At 40.1% G+C, this 13,065-nt stretch overlaps 1 long non-coding RNA gene across 2 annotated transcripts in view; it reads right to left on the reverse strand.

The window, feature by feature from the left end:
• Positions 1-1,624: 1,624 nt before the first annotated feature.
• Positions 1,625-13,065, reverse strand: part of LOC141411504 (uncharacterized) — a 40,432-nt gene continuing 28,991 nt past the window's right edge. For both annotated transcript variants that reach the window (XR_012436305.1, XR_012436304.1), the window contains 2 exons: positions 8,942-9,042; positions 1,625-2,631 (listed from right to left, as the gene is read on the reverse strand). This is a non-coding gene — a long non-coding RNA (uncharacterized lncRNA). The remainder of the gene's footprint in view (positions 2,632-8,941; positions 9,043-13,065) is intronic.

A 13,065-nucleotide genomic window follows, 5' to 3' on the forward strand; every position in this document is an offset into this window, starting at 1 on the left:
AGCAGCTTCATTTGGAGCATGAAGTAAGCTTCTTATACCGTCTGGAATTTTGGTGGGAAAGGGTGTGGTCAGGAAGGAAAGCTATCCCCAACCCACCACCCACAACCCCACACTTTGTGCTCAAATTTACTCTACATTCAGATGCTCTTCCTGGGTGTCTTTATCTACCACAGAGAAGCCCTCCTTGCCACCTCCAGGAAGGAGAACGACCTTGAAAAACTAGTGTTAATGTTGATTATACAAATGTACTAGTTGAATCTGCTTTAATTTCCACTGGTTTTCTTTCTTTTTTTTTTTTTCCAGTACTGGGAATTGAACTCAGTGCCTCACACTTGTTAGAAAAGTGCTCTACCACTGGATCCATACCCCTAATCCTACCCTGGTTTTCCAGTGGTAAGAAATGCCTTTCCAGAGGATTTTGTCCACGTTGCTGACTGGGCTGGAGAGATAGAAAAGCACTGCTTTGACTACTCCCACTCTGCTTTCTACTTCCCTCTTGAATGTACACTCTGATCTCAATCCCCACTGCCACAACCACAACTCAGGTTGCCATCAGCTTTGTCTGGAATAAATGCTCAGTCTTTATTCCTTGCAAAAATTCCTTAAAGTTTCTACAATACCTTCCAGATAAAATCCAAACTCATTTATATGATGGAAAGTTTCGCCTTGGGTCTGTGTTCATTTGATGCTGTTTCCCCTATTTACCTGTGAGCTTTCCAGAAAAATGCAGTTATAATTATTGTTATTGTTATTGTTACTATTATTGTAATGCCCTAGTTCCTGACATACTGAACAGCACAAGAAGACCCTGGATGAAGGCCTACGGCATGACTGGCAGTCAGTGCAAGGTTCTGTGAATACTTGAGCAAGGTATTGAAATTCAAGGATGCAGTGTGGTATGTTTTAGCACAGGAGAGATCTGAATAAGTTATTTAACCTCAAGGTGTCTCAGTTTTCTTGCCTTTAAAATGTTTAAGAATTTACCTACCAATATTCTTGTGAGGATTTATTGAGACAATATGTACAGAGGACCCAGATCATTGCCTGACCCATGGAATCCATCTGTTTCCTTCTCTAAGCCGCAGTGTATAATTTATAAAACTAATAAAACAAATTAGATGGTTTCTAAGATTCCTAAATTGCTACTGACTCATAATGAGAGATTCTAGCACAGAATTATCAGTAACATAGAAAAAAAGCCATGAAAATCAGAAAAGATAAAGGAGAGCTAAGTGACACAACCAACAAACTTTAGGTAAGTGTCATTTGTTGACAACTGCACCCAACACTTGTGCAATATGCATTCCTGTCAGCTGTGTGTCAGAAAATGTGCCAAGATTAAGCTAATTGTAGGCCATAAAGTGATATTATATACTGCAGTAAAAAATGAACAAAACACAGCCACATGCAACAATGTAGATGAATCTCTCAACAAAAAACAAATGAAAAAGCCAGACATTTATATAAAGTTTATAAACAGACAGGCTGTCTTCTTTTTTAATTTTTATTTTATTCATATGTGCATACAATGATTGGGTCATTTCTCCCCCCTTACCTCCACCCCCTACCTTGCCACCCCCCCACACCCGCCCACGTTCCCTCCCTTACCCCTCCTTACTCCTCGCTACCCGGCAGAAACTATTTTGCCCTTATCTCTAATTTTGTTGAAGAGAGAGTATAAGCAATAATAGGAAGGACCAAGGGTTTTTGCTAGTTGAGATAAGGATAGCTATACAGGAAGTTAACTCGCATTGATTTCCTGTGCATGTGTGTTACCTTCTAGGTTAATTCTTTTTGATCTAACCTTTTCTCTAGTACCTGTTCCCCTTTTCCTATTGGCCTCAGTTGCTTTTAAGGTATCTGCTTTAGTTTCTCTGCGTTGAGGGCAACAAATGCTATCTAGATTTTTAGGTGTCTTACCTATCCTCACCCCTCCCTTGTGTGCTCTCGCTTTTATCTTGTGATCAAAGTTCAATCCCCTTGTTGTGTTTGTCCTTGATCTAATGTCTGCATATGAGGGAAAACATACGATTTTTGGTCTTTTGAGCCAGGCTAACCTCACTCAGAATGATGTTCTCCAATTCGATCCATTTACCAGTGAATTGTAACATTTCGTTCTTCTTCATGGCTGCATGAAATTCCATTATGTATAAATACCACATTTTCTTAATCCATTTATCAGTAGTGGGGCATTTTGGCTGTTTCCATAACTTGGCTATTGTGAATAGTGCTGCAATAAACATGGGTGTGCAGGTGCCTCTGGAGTAACCTCAGACAGGTTGTCTTTATATTATTAGAAGTCAGGATAGTGTTTACTTTGGAGAATGGGGACATGAATAAGGTTTCCAGGCTTCTGTTTATGAATATGTTCACTTTGTGTTAATTCAAAGAATACATTGAAGATGCTTCAATAAAACTTTATGAACAACAACAAATGTGCACAAACATGCCCAGCTGGAAAATGGTGAAAATGTGATTTGAATCTGGTCTGCAGATCCTCAGCATCCTCAGAGTGTTTGCAGGGCCTCTTTGTCTTGATGGGCTATGAACTCCAGTATTTTACTTCAGTCTGTAAAATTTATGGACACTTTCCCAGCTTCTCAGGCATAGAGTCACTGCTTTGGAAGGTACCTGTCTCAAGAGGAAAAGAAAAATCAGTTTGGGATACCTGTCTTTATGCTTCCCTTCAAGTCAGGATTTTGTCTCTATGGCTTCTCTGAGAGACACCTGACTTGGTGATTATCTGTTTTTTAACTTTCAATAGATTACATTTTTCAATATTTTGTCCAGTTAGTTCTCAGTTAAATAGGGTCACCACAAAAAGTAAGTTGGGAGCAAATATTTTCTTGTGGGGAGCAAACTGACTTCATTTTTCTTATCTAGAATTATTTCATCGTTTGGTTTAGAAATTACTCAACAAATATAAATTGAACACTCCCAACATTACCGGCTGTATTCCAGGAGAGGTGCAGTGCTGAATTAGCTCAAAGGCACTGCATTTGCACCAATAAAATGAAAATAATAATTGAGTCATTTTCACAGACATTAGATCATGAATGTAGCCTGTACAGCAAAATGCTTGAAACATAGTAATAAGCATGAAATATATCTTAGTCATTATCTATGCCTTCCATAACTTAGCTGTCTTCATTGGTACTGTGTGTGCAAGAACAGAAAACTGAACTCCATTTTAATAATCTGTGCACTAGCACAAAGTGAAAAGAAAGGAGAATACATTTTTAACCAGGCAGCACTTGCAGTTCATAAATGATCGGAGCAATGAGGCATGTCTCGGTTCTACTATTGACAAATGATCTGGCTAAAAGGCCTGTGAGACTCCTTTCCCTGTGATCCCTCTGTTCTGTAGAAATCATGGAAAACTAAACTCTGTTTCTGGTTTCACAGAGGGTAAAGCTATTTAATGATGATAAATTAAGAAACTCAGGGGTGTTGATCCTCCAACCACCTTCACTTATGTTCTAGAATCATGTTACTCTGACTTACCTTTATTAGATCTCAGTCTTCACACCTCTGCCACCTCAGCCTCCCCTGCCTGCACCTTCCTAGCAGCTGGCCTGACCCCAGGGCACCTTTATTTTATGTTAAAAAATGACTTTGTGTGGCTGGAGTCTGCTGCCATGTATACTCTCAAGTATCACAGCTAGGATTAGGAAGGGCTTTCCTTGCCTGCCTGTGTGGCCTGCTGTGACAAGGTAAGGGAACAGTGCTGGGGCTTCCCCTCTCTCTGCAGCTGCATGGCCCCATGAGGACACGTGTCAGAGCAGAGGTTTTTCAGACTAAAAATACACAACCAGGTTTTCAAAATAGCAGTCACAAAGCATTTCACAGTAACCTGATTTATGCATCAGATTCACTTGGGGGTAAGGAGAGAGATGTTCTTCTGTAATTGTTCTCAGACCCCTTGTTCACTCTCAAAAATCCTGCTCTTTAGATAGAATTTCTGAGACCTGAAATATGCAACCAGCATAACAATGCTGAAGGGACACCTTGAGAGGTTACCCACCTGACATGAACAAGCAGTTTGCCAAAATTATATACCACAAATACCCTAGACGATACCACATTTGCATTCACTTCAACTGCCTTTATAAATGGTCTCCTTTCAACCAGCATCCATTACTCACCACATCACAGAGCCAAAAAGTCATAATTATGGTCTGCTGCTTCTCCAGAGAAAGATTTCCATAAAGCCAAAACAGAAAAAAGAAAGACTGAAAAAGTTCAAGTTCCTTTTGCCTCTCAAAATCTTCCATGCCATTACAGGTGACACATTGCTGAGTGAAGGGAGAGTTATTTGGGATAATGAGTTATCACTTGTCATGATCCACTGCAAGAATGGACTGTGTTGAGGATACCTAAAATCTCAAGACTAAACAAGTTGCAGGGTGGATCTGAGGTTTGGGGGTTAACTGAGGCAGGAAGGAAGGGAATGAGACCACTGGGGTCCCTGCTTCTCTACATACCCTGACAGCCAGGACTGTGACCTGATCGCTGCTGTGGGCAGTATTATGATTGTTAGCACAGTCCTCTGATATACAATTGTTGAATAAAAAAATTAATGAATGCCAGAAAGTATTAGTGCCTGGCAAGCGAGCTGACTCAACACGTAAAAGGTAATTTCTCAACAGCAGCATGACAGACAGTTTGACTCCATAATTCGTCCTTGTAGGTGACTGTCCTATGCATTTTACAGAGTTTATCAGGGATGCTGATATAAACTATACCCACCTACTACCATTTGTGGCAACCAAAAATGTTTCCATTTTTGCCAAAACATCCCTTAGGAGACAAAACCATCCTCAGTTGAGAACCATCCTCAGTTGGGAGAAGATACAGAGAAATGGTCAGTATCAGAAAGGCCTAACAGCAGGAACCCAGGACAGGCAGCTGAAATTTAGGGGCAAACTCTAGAAAAGACTTGAAACCTCTACTAGTTGAATGTGGCTTAACTCAATGTAGTCTGAGCAATGAAAAATAAGCCATTAGATTAGTACCTAAAAAATTCAGAGACAGGCAAGCTTTGGGTCTGGCAAATTCTAGGAACATAAACCCTATCATCAGGACTCAGTTTCTCTCCACTGCCTCTCTCTGCTTTTCTGCAGGACAGCTCCATCTTATGGTAGCAAAGTGCTCGCTACTCCATGTCTTCTGCCTACCAGCTGAGAAACCAACTCTGACAAGAAAAAGGGCTTCTTCCCAATAATTCTAGAGAAAGAAAATTCTCACATTCGAATCTCTTGGAAATCTTGGCACACGCCCACCTCCGACTTTGCAGCGCTTGAGAGCTGACCAGTTATAGAAAAAGGAATGCTCATATTTAATTCCCAAGCCTGCTGCCAGATTTGGAAGCAAGGAACAGGCCAACTCCATTCAAAGTACCTTCGTTAATATTTGGGTGCAGAATGGTTATCTAAAACTCAAGATGATATTGATTGGGGTGGTGACAGACGCTGGCTAGCAGTGTAAGTTGGCAGCCCCTGCCTGAAAAAGCTAGGATACTGAACCAGAAACCAAAGCAAGGTACCCAGTATTGATATAAATGCTAAGGCCTAAGACTGGCCCCAGGACACAAGCTGCCCGGATGGTATACTCTTTACACTATTTTCTCTGAAAACTTCTTTTCCAGTTCTGTGAGTACTTATTAAACATGAAGAGGTTTATACATTCAAACAGCAACATTTAATCTTTCTCCCTACCTGGCTCTATTTGCATACCTTGGCTTTCATTCTGCCCTTTCTGAAGATCCCTGGTAAATTCAGCCTTGAAACAGCTCCTCCTAGCTTGACGAGAAACACTTTCCATTTTCTGCTGCTCACAGACACTGACCTATGGGTCACAGAGTGAGGTCTGCTAACTGCCAAAGCCAGGTGGAGAACAGGAAAAGGAGATGTGTAATATCTTGTCCTGATTGTGCGAGGAAGAGATTTCATCCTTATTTAGCTAATGAGTACTTTCTGTCCAGAAAGTTGCTCACCTCTAATCATGTTTATAAACCATGGTTTCTCTGATGGGACCATAGAGGCTATTTTTATTTGTTTAAATGTTAATCCCTTTTATAAATCTTACTGCTTCTCTACCAACACTAACTTGTCCCATGAGTCCCAAATGACCTGTTGTATAGCCTATGAGGAGACCAGCTACATGTATTATAAGCTTGCAGCCTTTAAATCTACTGGTGAGATAAAATGCTTGGTGTTCACGTGTAAATAAGATGAGTCTAGTCAGCTCTCATTAGTTTAAGGCTGTTTTTCATAGAACAGAATTTCCTGAGGACACCAACCTTTGTCTGTTTGAGGCAACTGTAGGCTGCAGAATGACAGGACAGTGGTTCACTTATCAAAGAGCTCTGGCTGCTTTGGAGGACAGAATCTGGTAGAGCAAGATCAATAAGATCTGAGGGAGAGTCTTCAAATGTATGCATTCTAAATGACAAGAGTAGAGCTATTCATTTATAAATATAAAGATAGTTGGTAGGTTCCAATACTAATCCACACTGTTCCTCATTAGAGACCCCAACTTCTATGGTGATAATTTTCTAGTCTGGCTCCTCTTCCATTTTACAAGCTTGCTGACCCTCTGACATATCAAACAAAACTTTGTCCCCATCTATTCTGTGTTAAAGTATGCATGGAAGTATGCTGCAAAGATTGGAGATTTGTGGGATCTTACAAACTGGTTTGGAATCTTTGCTCTGCCTCCTACAAATTGTGATCTCTCACACATTTCACATCTCTTTTTCATCTCTATCAGATAACATTGTACTGACATTTACAGTGAGACTCAGGTAATATTTGGCACAGAGTAGAAGCTCAACAATGGAGAAACCCTATTGTTTTTGTTTGGGGGTCTTTCCTTGCTATTCAAAAATAATCCTTGGTTTCTGTATCTACCCACCATATAACATTCTCTTCCAATGTAATCTTTACAGAGGCTTTGCCTCTCCCATACTCTTAACAAAATGCTAGTTGCCTACTTTGTTAAGCCAGGGATGACTGGGGTCTCTCTGTTTGATCCTGCAACCTCTTCCAGCAAGGTACGTTCCCATACCATGTTGGCTCCCTGTTTGGATGATATGGTGTCACTTCCCAGACAACACCATAAGAATCCATGAGAACATGCAAACATGCTTGAGATGTGAAGGTTTAATCATTACATGTCCAGTACATGTATGGTTATGGCTGTGTAATTGCTTAATGTGATGTTAACAGTGAGCTATACATGTGTATAGACTGCACAGCACTATAACACGTAGCACAATGCAGTACACAGTATTTATGTGGTTATGGACTGTGGAGACACACACACACATATGTATTCAAAACAGATCCTATTCCAAATGAGGGCACCTCCTCTAGGAATTGAGCTCTACTTGAAACAAAACATCCCTCTCTACTGAACAAAACATATTTGTCCAGATCTCTTCACTTTATTTCCTTTTTCTTACTTCATTACTCCCTAGTTCACATATCCAGAAAATGCCATTTGCCCATCCAAAATAAATACGTAGTTCACAAACACATCACCAATAAAAAGGGACCTAGACAAGGCTATGATTCCTTGGGGTTATTTTCATTTTTCCTTTATGCACATTCAAGAACTTTTAGCATCTGATTATTTGCCTTGTTTTCACAAGTGGTCAATCTCATCTTTAGTATGTGTGTTCAGCTCTAAGCACACTGCTCAGGATTTTATACCCTGTCATAAACCTCATCTTAGGAGATTTCTAAGCAACCCTTTGCTTTAACAAGCATATGTTAAGCATTTCCTATGAATTAGTCTTGACACTAAGAGCTGAGGATACATATATAAATGAGCCATTGCTGGAACACAGAATAGAACAGCTGAGATAATTAACCACATGAGCCATAAGCCATGCAGCATAGAAACAGTGCATCTAATCAGAAAGTGAACCTGTGGGCCCCTTCGCCTTGGTTCCAATGCAAATGCAGTCACAGCTGGATAAGTGTGGGAGGCACGATCTAGATGCAATGCTCCAAACAGACATGACCTTACAGGAAAACAAATCTACTCCTGGCCAGAGAGCTGGCAAAGAAAACAGGGGATTCAGTTGCTAAATGAATCAGAGAGGACCAGCACACAGGGATCAAAGGGTTGATTACATACTTCTTCACTCATCGAGATCTCAGCCTCAAGGTTGTCACAAGTGATTCTTCACATGTGAAAGGGATTTGTGACCACTGCATTCATGATCACTGGAGGAGTCTCTGACAGACAAGGGAGGCACAGACTGAGTTGTCAAAATAACATCACTTTGCTATTTATCAGCCCTACTCTTCTTCCCCACCCTTTGACTTCACATCACAGCCACCTTTGAGATTATGGAGGTTATTTTTGTTAATGTCAGTTTTTCTTAAGGAATAAGCATTTTTTTCTATTGTTTTGCTTTGAAATAATAGTTCTTTTCAATATATTTAGTAAGAGCTAAACTAAATTGATAAAGGAATTGGAACAAGGATAATTTTTCAGAAATTATCTGTTTAGGGATCCTTAGGTGAGCTAGGAATATAAGAAACCCTGAGGTCAACCGCATAAAGGCATAATTCTTAAATTGACTAAGTTTAACCTCAATTCTACCAAGACTGTTTTTAGAAACAGTATAAATCTCATATTACCTCAAATAATATGTAATTTTGTCAGTGTACTTGGTTGACACATGCAGTCTTCTACTTCTGATCAGAAATTGAGAAGCACACACCAATAAGATTTGTAAAAAGCAAGACACACTCCTGTGTAGCCATAAGCCTCTTTCACATCAGTGCAGGACAGAAGTAAATATGGCATCGCTTTGCCCCTGTTCAGCTCCAGGACACTCTAAATACCACCCACTGACCCCAAACTAAAGTCCAAAATGTGAGTTTTGAATGTATCAGTTCACCATCAATAATCCTCAGGGACTCACCTCTTTTGCTTGGGTTTGCTCAGAAACAGATCTCAAGAAAAGGGCCATTGCAGGGTTTCCTTAGGTGATACAGGGAATGCCAGCAAAGGAGTAGGACAGTGCTATGGGGAAGGGAAGGCAGTCAGTAAGAGCAAGTCATAGATTCATACAGCTTAGTGGACACCCGGAGCCCTGTGAGGAAATTCTAGGAAATGACATAAAACTCTAAATTTTCCCACTGAAATGTTATGGACTGAATATTCCCCTCCAGATGTATCTTAGCATATGACTTTATTTGGTAATAGGGTCACTGCAGGTGTAATTAGTTAAGATGTGGTCATACTAGAGTAGAGTGGCCCCTAACCCAATATAACTGGTGTCATTATTAAAAAGAAAAAAGATGAGAAGACACAAAAGAAGAATGCCATGTGAAGATGGAGACAGAGATTATACTTACGCACCTACAACATAGCAAACACTGAGGATTGACAGCTGCTACCAAAGCTAGAAAGAGGCAAAAAAAGCTTAACCCAGAGTCTCAGAGCCTGGCATCACCTAGGTGACACCTTGATTTTGAACTTGTAAACTTCAGTACTCTGAGACAAAGAATTTCTTTCGTTGTAAGTCCCCAAATTCTTGATTCTTTGTTATAGAAATTCTGGTAAACTAACATACTCAGTGAGGATATTGACATGGTACCTTTCCATCAGTCACTGGGTAAGGATTGTTCCCTGGGGAAGAGAGTCCACCATACTTTCATGACTTCATACATAGTTACAATAGGTTTTCAAGTTTCCAGAAAGGTCCTCAGGCACAGAGATGCAGTCGGAACCTGCTGAACATACTGAAATAGTCTAAGGAATGTGGGCTGGGTGCTAACCATCAGCATCCAGCAGGTGTGGGCTGGGTGCTAACCATCTCTTCCACCTCCTGTTATCCATAAGATATAGTCCAGCCCTCTGTACTGAAATTCTAGAACCTCCACAAATGGATTCCAGCTTGCATTTCCAAATATGTCATTCTTTCCTCTGAACCAAACAAATGACATTTTTGTTCTTTTATTTCTCTATTCACATACTATTTCTCATCTTAGTACTTTCAGTTCATTTTACTTTTCTAAGGTTAGCTTTATCCTCCATAGCAGGTATTCAAATTTTACTCACCCACTGAGACCCAAATCAAATACACTTTCTCCACTTCCTCCACTACAGGCTTAACAGTAGTTAAGCCTGTAAACATTTAACATGTAACAGTAGTTAAACATCTAAACATTTAAATCATGTTTGACTATATCCCTCAGCAGATAATTCTACCAACTGTCATTGGCCACAGTCTGTATTATGTGCATTTTTTTTCTTCCTAACTATGTCATAAGCTAGTCCTGAAAACAGTAAGGCTCTTCCTTGTCTCCCTCTTAGATCTGTCTTACGCAAATCAGGCATTCAAAAGAAATTCCATCGCAGACACTAATACAGGTCCAGTCTCTTGCCTTGTTGGAAAGGGAAGTGTTACTGCTGTTCGACTTCGATAGACACATGCCCCCAAACACACTGACCTTGCCAGGAAAGCAGTAGGGACAAAACACCCTATGGGGTAGTAAGGGTCCACCTACCACTCACCATATGTCAGGCAGTAACAGGTCAGCTTTAGTCCAAGAGGTAAGCATTCTCAAAAGTGTCACCTGGGAGCATATGGCCATTTGGGATTGAGGAAAATTCTTCACTAACATGTCAAGTGTTAAATACCAGTGGCTAAATATATGTTGCTTAGGTCAGCTTCAAATTTAGGAAGAAAGACAGAGAGGCATTTTTCCCATAGGCAGCTTTGTGAAACTACTCAATCATACTCAACAAACTGCCACAACTATACACAGGAAAGTGCCTGGTCCAACAAAAGTGGTATTGTTCATGCTCTTAGAAATTTGTCTCCAAATTACAATCTAAGCGATTGACGATTACAATCAGGGCACCTCACAAAAGGAATCCACATGACCTATAAGTCAATTAAAAGGGGCTCACCTTCATTAAACATCTGTGAAATGCAAATTGAAAGTCCTCAACAAGGAAAACTATAAACTTCTGAAGAAAGAGATTGAGGAAGACTATAGAAAGTGGAGAGATCTCCCATGCTCATGGATTGGTAGAATCAACATAGTAAAAATGTCCACACTCCCAAAAGAAATCTACATGTTTAATGCAATTCCCATCAAAATTCCAATGACATTCATTAAAGAGATTGAAAAATCTACTGTTAAATTTATATGGAAACACAAGAGGCCAAGAACAGCCAAGGCAATACTCAGTCAAAAGAACAATGCAGGAGGTATCACAATACCTGACTTCAAACTATACTACAAAGCAATAACAATAAAAACAGCATGGTACTGGCACAAACACAGACATGAAGACCAGTGGAACAGAATAGAGGACCCAGATATGAAGCCACACAACTATAACCAACTTGTCTTTGACAAAGGAGCTAAAAATATACGATGGAGAAATAGCAGCCTCTTCAACAAAAACTGCTGGGAAAACTGGTTAGCAGTCTGCAAAAAACTGAAACTGGATCCATGTATATCACCCTATACCAAGATTAACTCAAAATGGATCAAGGATCTTCATATCAGACCCCAAACTCTAAAGTTGATACAGGAAAGAGTAGGAGATACTCTGGAGTTAGTAGGTATAGGTAAGAACTTTCTCAACGAAACCCCAGCAGCACAGCAACTAAGAGATAGCATAGATAAATGGGACCTCATAAAACTAAAAAGCTTCTGTTCATCAAAAGAAATGGTCTCTAAACTGAAGAGAACACCCACAGAGTGGGAGAAAATATTTGCCAACTATACATCAGACAAAGGACTGATAACCAGAATATACAGGGAACTTAAAAAACTAAATTCTCCCAAAACTAATGAACCAATAAAGAAATGGGCAAGTGAACTAAACAGAACTTTCTCAAAGAAGAAATTCAAATGGCCAAAAAACACATGAAAAAATGCTCACCATCTCTAGCAATAAAGGAAATGCAAATTAAAACCAAGCTAAGATTCCACCTCACCCCTGTTAGAATAGCCATCATCAGCAACACCACGAACAACAGGTGTTGGCGAGGATACAGGGAAAAAGGAACCCTCTTACACTGTTGGTGGGAATGTAAACTAGTACAACCACTCTGGAAAAAAATTTGGAGGCTACTTAAAAAGCTAGACATCGATCTACCATTTGATCCAGCAATACCACTCTTGGGGATATACCCAAAAGACTGTGACACAGGTTACTCCAGAGGCACCTGCACACCCATGTTTATTGTGGCACTATTCACAATAGCCAAGTTATGGAAACAGCCAAAATGCCCCACCACTGATGAATGGATTAAGAAAATGTAGTATCTATACACAATGGAATTTTATGCAGCCACGAAGAAGAACGAAATGTTATCAATCACTGGTAAACGGGTGGAATTGGAGAACATCATTCTGAGTGAGGTTCGCCTGGCCCAAAAGACCAAAAATCGTATGTTCTCCCTCATATGCGGACATTAGATCAAGGGCAAACACAACAATGGGATTGGACTTTGAGCACATGATAAAGTGAAAGCACACAAGGGAGGGGTGAGGAAAGATAAGACACCTAAAAAACTAGCAAGCATTTGTTGCCTTTAACGCAGAGAAACTAAAGCAGATACCTTAAAAGCAACTGAGGCCAATAGGAAAAGGGGACCTGGAACTAGAGAAAAGTTTAGATCAAAAAGAATTAACCTAGAAGGTAACACACATGCACAGGAAATCAATGTGAGTCAATGCCCTGTATAGCTATCCTTATCTCAACCAGCAAAAACCCTTGTTCCTTCCTATTATTGCTTATACTCTCTCTTCAACAAAATTAGAAATAAGGGCAAAATAGTTTCTGCTGGGTATTGAGGGGGTCGGGGGGAGAGGGAGGGGGCGGAGTGGGTATTAAGAGAGGGGGTGGGGGCAGGGGGGAGAAATGACCCAAGCCTTGTATGCACATATGAATAATAAAAGAAAAAAAAATAAAAAATAAAGGTCTGATAAAATTCAAAAAAAAAAAAGAAACCCCACTGAGATACCACTGACACCCACCAACAAAGCTAGAGTGAGAACAACCATCAAGTGCTCACAA

This window comes from Castor canadensis, chromosome 10, assembly GCF_047511655.1.
Source record: "Castor canadensis chromosome 10, mCasCan1.hap1v2, whole genome shotgun sequence".
Classification (NCBI taxonomy): domain Eukaryota; kingdom Metazoa; phylum Chordata; class Mammalia; order Rodentia; family Castoridae; genus Castor; species Castor canadensis.